Source organism: Papaver somniferum, chromosome 8 (assembly GCF_003573695.1).
Source record: "Papaver somniferum cultivar HN1 chromosome 8, ASM357369v1, whole genome shotgun sequence".
NCBI lineage: Eukaryota > Viridiplantae > Streptophyta > Magnoliopsida > Ranunculales > Papaveraceae > Papaver > Papaver somniferum.
Window position 1 is genome coordinate 60,875,492 of NC_039365.1, and position 7,039 is coordinate 60,882,530.

Genomic DNA, 7,039 nt, shown 5'->3' on the forward strand with positions numbered 1-7,039 from the left:
CTTTCATGCTTTCCATTAGCTTCACTATATACCAATATGTGTTATGTTATGTATTGATACTACATACCAATATGTGTTATGTTATGTATTGATACTACATATGTTACTACATATATTGATACTGTTAAGTATGGATACTATTAAGTACCAATACTAATATGATACTACATATGTTATGTACTGATACTAATTAGATCTGGCAGGGTGTCTTAGGCATTTAGAAAACACACTTTATAACCTTCACAAAGCTTTCGGAGCAACGAGTAAATAATCTGGTCCAAAAACATGTTTTTGGACTAGCGAGTAAATTAGTTTTACGGATGGACTAACCATTAACCGGGTCATGAAAAACTGGATTAGACAGTAATTCCTAGAATTGTAATATAGGTTAAAAATTAAAAATTGACACTTGTATAATCATAAAAATAAAAAATAGTATAGAAAATAAAACATTAACACGTGTATAAAACGGATTTCATTTGTTTTAAAGAAAAATCGATCTTAAATACTCAAGTTGGAACGATGTTGTGTTGGTTGCTACTTACTAATTGTTGCAAGAGAAATAATTAGGTTATAAATTAAAACATTAACACTTATGTAATTTATAGAATATGAAAAAAAACCCGTACATGTGCTATATTATTTTGGTTACCCCTAACTTAGCGGGTGTGGATGTCCAATGAATTTTTAGATTTGCACCCGGACCCAACACAATATTTATTGGGTTTTCAAAAATGAATCCAAGTCCAACCATCCATAAACGAGTTGGGTGTCCAGCCGCCAAATTGCGGATGGGTTGGGTAGGATTGGCGGGTTTGGGATCATATGCTCACCCCTAGTTGGTGGGAACTACATTCGTTTCTGAGGGATCCTAAAACAACTATTTTGATAAAAGATTTTAACAAATATCTTTGTTCATAACGTTATATTATATTTTACGATTTTTTGATTTTTTAGAGAAATAGAAAATATGAGACCAAGCAGAGGGATACTTCGGAGCAATTATGTGTAAAAACAACTGCTAGCAAATGGATCTTGATCTAAAAGTCTAACTACCAGTATAATCTAATAAATTCATAAATCTTAATGTGTTTGCCTAAATTACATCTTTAGTGATCTACTATTAGGTGGTTTAGATAAATAAAATCTGGTAGGCGAATATTGGACATATAACAGACGTGACTTAATAAGTCACGACTATGTTTAGTTTCTTTTGACATATTGTGCAGAAAATAATCTTTGTATATTTTGTATCTTTATATTTCTTGTATTTTAAGGAATATCCTCTGTAATCCTAATGTTATAAATATACAAGATTTCTTTGTGTTTCTCATCCATTAAGAACATTTAAAATTGTAGTCTCAACTTGGTATCACCTTGGTTTTCAAGGGCCTTTGTTCTTTTCTTTTCTTTTCTTTTGACCCTTTCTTTTTCAACACACTTTTTTAGGTTATCATGACTATTACAGAAGGATCATCTAAATCTCCTCAAATTGATATTACCGATGAGTTTTCTTCTTCTTGGAATGAGATCCCTTTTGCTAGACTCTATGGAAATATTTCAGAAAAGCTCAATGGTAATAATTTTCTTCTTTGGAAAGCTCAGTTTTTACCCTATTTACAAGGTTATGGTCTTGAAGGTTTTGTTAATGGATCCCTCAACTGTCCGCCGACTCAACTTGATAAGTCTCCAAGCCCTAAGTTTCTCTCTTGGATTCAAACCGACAAGCTTCTACTTGGATGGATTTTATCATCGTTGACATCTCCTATTTTAGCTAAAGTAAAGTCCTGTCGGACGTCTTCTTAGGTTTGGACTAAACTTGATGAATTGTATGCCTCTAAAACTGATGCTACACTTATTCACTTAAAGTCTTCTCTTCAAACTATTACCAAAGGAAACTTATCAATGGATGGCTACATACAATTGGTTCGCAACATTGTTAGTTCTCTTGCGGTCAGCGGTCATGAAATTTCTAATACTGAATTTTGTCATTATGTTCTGAAAGACCTTGATTCAGCATATGAAAGCATTGTTAGTTCTTGATTACAACTACGAGTTTGATTACCAATGATCAGTTTGAATCCATACTTTTGTCTTATTATCTTCGTGTTAATGCTAAACAAATTGCTTCTTACTCCTCATGAAGCAAATATTGTACGCACTAATCGTCCTAGTGATGCACCTCTCACAAAGAATGACACCCTAGCTACCATCTGCCATATTTTCATACAACCCTATCATGATGCTAAAAATTGTTGGAAGTGTTACGATGAGAACTATTATCCCATGCGTCGTCCACAACCAAAGAATGGTCCCAAAAGAGGCGGTAAAAGTCACTCTTCATCAACTGGACCTCGTGTTGCATATACTGCTACCAAGAATCCTATCAATATCTATGATTGGCTTCCTGACAATGGTGCAACAAATCACATGACAAATAATCTGGGTAATCTTCAAACTCATTACGAATACACCGGTCCTGATCAGGTTAAAAATGCTAGTGGTGCAAATCTATCTATATCCCATACCGGTAATGTTGTTTTACAAACTCCCACCCGTAAGTTTGTAATTTCTAATGTGCCTCATGTTCCACATTTGTCTCACAATCTTTTATCAATATCTCAATTTTCCGTGACAATGATGTGGTTTTTGAATTTTCTGATGATTTTTTCCTTGTCAAGGATCGACTTACGAGGGAGGTAACACTTCAGGGACAACTCCGTGATGGTAAGTGTTTTTAGTGATTCCAATGATCTGTTTTCCATTTTCTTTGATCGATTGACTGGGATTAACACCATTGTTCTTTTGTGTAAGCAAATCTCGTTTGAAGCTTCAAGAGATTCTTCCATTACTTTTGGTTTTCCACCTAGTTTAATCAGGTAAAGTAGGGTTTACATATATATATATTTATTTATCCTTAATGATGTTTGACTGATATAACATCTTTCTTCTTTTTGCAGATGTCTACTAGTTGCTGTTAGAGCACTGCTCGGTCGAACTCGCAAGCGTTGCTATCTCAAGCTTGTTTGTCAAGTTTAGTTGCCAAAACTATAAGTCTTGATTTCTAGTCTACTTATAGCTAAGTCTCGGACTAGAATAGAAAGTGTAGTTGAGTTCTAGACTCCACGGTGTTCATCATGCAAAGACGAAGAACTACTCAAGGAACTATTGGAACTTCATCGAAAAAAAGGTATGTGGAGACTTGAACTTATCTATCACTCAAAAGTTTATATACTCTATCTCCTATCTTGAGAAAAAAGTTGTATTGCCATATAGACTTCGATTATACACATTTGCTATTTCGAGCCGAGTTTATATCGCTTATCTATTTCTCAAAATATGTGTTGGTAAGCTTTCGCTTTGGCCAAGTTCATCTTTACTAGTGACGAAAGTCATGTTGATTATTTCAATTACTTGAAAATCACTTTGATGAAAAATAGTTTGTGAAATAACAACTATATAACATCCTCTAAGAATGTTTCAATGATTGAAATGAGAGTTTCGAATATATAACCATGTTTGGATATAAACATTGTATGTGATTTCATACTTGTGTAAGTCCAAAATACTTGAACCAAAGTATGCGTACTTTGCTGTTCAGGATGACCAGAGCTAAATCCGCGTACTGACGGAAGTTCACATCCCGTGAATTTCTGCTGGAGTTTGTGAACTGAAAACAAGATCAGTCAGGGTACTTAAGTATGCGTACCGGTATGCATACTTAAGTGGGTTATTTTCTAAAAACAATTTAATTCGTGAACTAAAACATTTATAAATTAAGGAATGCAATATTTGCAAACCGTGGCTATAATGTTCATGAATCGATTCGAGTGAATCAAAACTTTTTTTGCTTCGATTGTGTCTTGTATACTTCTATGAGATCTAAGCAATTGAACAACTCTCTAACTAGTTCTTTTGAGTCATTTGGACTAGTTATTGGTGAAGATGAATAAGGTTGATATGAAAGTGCTCATATAGCTAACCATTGGTTAACTATTGTTGAACCAATGACTTGTACATGTTTAGGTACGATTACTCAAACCTAAATGAAGTTACATTTCATGTGTGTATAACAAGCTAAGTTCGATATAACGGTTGAAAGATATTAGCTTGAATCTAATAAGGTTTTCATCTAACAGTGAATATTGAATGCTTTGTTACCAAGGTAACTTAGATTGCAAACCCTGATTTAGAGACTATATAAAGGAGAACTTTAGCAAATGGAAAACCTAATCCCCACACCTCCTGTGTGATACTAGTTGTAAGCTAGAGTCAATTTTCCTTTAACCTTAGGTTTCTATCGAGACCCTATAGGTTAACGACTTAAAGACTTCATTGGGATTGTGAAGCCAGACCCATCTATTTTCTATATAGTTGCGTGATCTGATCTTGTTGTTTCTATCGTTTGAGTACAATCGTAAGATTGGTTTGAGATTCATTTCTCCGATAAGCAAGATAAAAAAGTAGTGATGCGTGTCGTAACCACAACAAATTAATCGATATATTTCCCACTAATTAAATAAATAATATAGCGGTAGTAAGGATCGTTCCCACAGAGAGCTGTGTAATTGATTGGTTGTATAGATAGCAAAATAAGATAAAACTAAAGAGGGGTTGGTTGTAAAATAAAATAAAAAGAAACAAATAAAAGAAAGATGCTCAAGGAATCCTTCGTCGTTACTAAGCGTTAACAGGATCAGAATACTTATCTATCTTCTATTAGAACCATTCATCACCAACCGTAGAATAACAGATAGATCAGTTCTATCCCCAAAACTTCTTCTATCACTGGATACAGAAGTTCTCGACTACCAGATTCTATTCAACTAACCACCAAGTAGTAGATCACTCAAGGTGTAATCCAATCGAACGCTTTAAGCTTTGTGAATTTATGGTGATCCCAGTAGTTGAACTCTTAGATCAAGGTCCACTTGCTGATGTTATCTTTACTCGTAATTGCTCCACAGAATCCCTCTGCAAGGTATCACGATGTCTACTTGTGTAGAGAGTCAATCGACGATTACTTATCTCATAACTTCTATTAGCTTTAGAACAATCAATAGATCAATCTAATATGCATCCCAAATCAATCTAGGAATTACTCATAAACCCTAAATATAATAAAGACAAACGATGAAGATTAAAACTTCGAATAGATTTATACAACTAACAAAGCTTCACGCTAGCACATTGAATTCATCCTTAATCAATGGAAATTAGTTACACATGAGTTTACTAAAACCCATAAAATTGGATATAAGAAGAAGAAGAAGAAAATAGCTAGGTTTCCCCTAAAGGGGTAATGGATTAAGAACCTTTCCCTTCTCTTTATTTTTTTCTCTCTGGAAGTTGTATCTCCTCTGCTCGGCTCTTCATCCTTATATAGGCTTCAAAGTGCGACAAATTCTTGATTGATAAGGATGTAAAGTCGGTCAACTGCGTTTCGTACGCTAGAGAAAACATGTGCTGATGATTCGCTGTAAAACGGACTTTTGTAGTATAATATACACGGCTTATGATTTGTTGATAATTCAGTAGGGCTTGTGTGAGCCATTGATTCTCTAACACGCATCCATCTGTGATACTTCCTTGTTATACTGAACTTTTATTTTTCCCATTCCGCGTTAAATCTTATCATTACTCGGAATTCTTCTCCATATTCATCTCAACAGTAAACCCATCTTCTCAACTAGTTTCTCGGTCACGAAACTCACTGCATCCTTAGCTCCGTATCCTGTTCAAATTCGATATCTTTCTGCCACATGTTCCCTGCCTGGCTCGAGGCCCAAATCTTCCAAGATCGAGCAACCAATTCTTTCTGATCAACTTATCATGAACAACATCACCGATGTCCCGCTTCTTCATTTCTTTATTGCCAACGACAGCAGCAAAACCCGAGTCATAACTGATTTGACTCCCAGCTCGAGTTCTGCTCCATCTTGACCTTACTTCATCGTGAATGAAAGCAGCATCGCATTCTCGTCACCATTATGATGATCACTGCCAATGAGTTATCATCTTCTGCTCATCTCTTATCCGTCACAGCAAAGCCCGAGCATCACTGCTTCTCTGTTCTTCAATCGCCGGTGATGCTCAAACTCCATCAACAGCTCCTTCTTACCACTGCCAATGGAAGCAACTACTCTTTCATCTCTTCACATCATCATCAACTCATTCCCAGCAGCATCGAAATCATCACGAACAAAGGCCAGCACCGGCACAAGCCCCATCCTTTCTGTTTCATCTCGATCACCATGAGCTTCTACATCAAGAAAGCGTTCTTCGAGCTCAAGTGTCGTGGTTGGCAGCAACAACAACCTCAAGTTTATCATCACAGCCAACTCGAGAATCAGTCATCGACCCATCTCATTTAACAACAACCCAATGATCTTCTCGAGCTCTGAACCCATATCCTTTAGTCTCTGATCAACTCCATCGATCACCACTTCCCTGTTAATCTTCAGTGCGGCAACGTGAGATTGGCCAGAAAACTCATCGTGTTCTGTTGAGGGAAAGAAGATGATGGTGCCATCCCTGAACTGAATGGCCTGGTGTCCTTAACACTATTTGAATTCTAACCTCCCCTCAGTAAATGACATGACTTCCTTTAGCAGTTACTTTGAAACAGTCCACCCCTTAACAGGATGACTGCCCCTTAACGTACAACAGGATGTTAATAGCACTGCCCTTTAAAATGACCATTTTACCCTTATAATCTTCCAAGTCCTTGTTTTGTTTGTAACTTCTTCATACGAACTCAAAAAGACTTCGTTCTTTCGCCATTGACTTTATCTTCATGTCCTCTACAAAATGATGACTAGAAATCCTCCATTTGAACGAGTTCCGCTGGGTCTTTGGCCCTTCTCCACTTGTGACTTCACTTTTGTAGTTATTTCACTTCTTTTGGATGATTCATCAAATAAAACACAAATAAAAGAAAACAAGCGTAATATACAATAATTCACAAGAATATATAGCAATTACTAGCATGGATTCGACACTAAATATATGCAAAATATGCACTTAACAAGTAGTCACA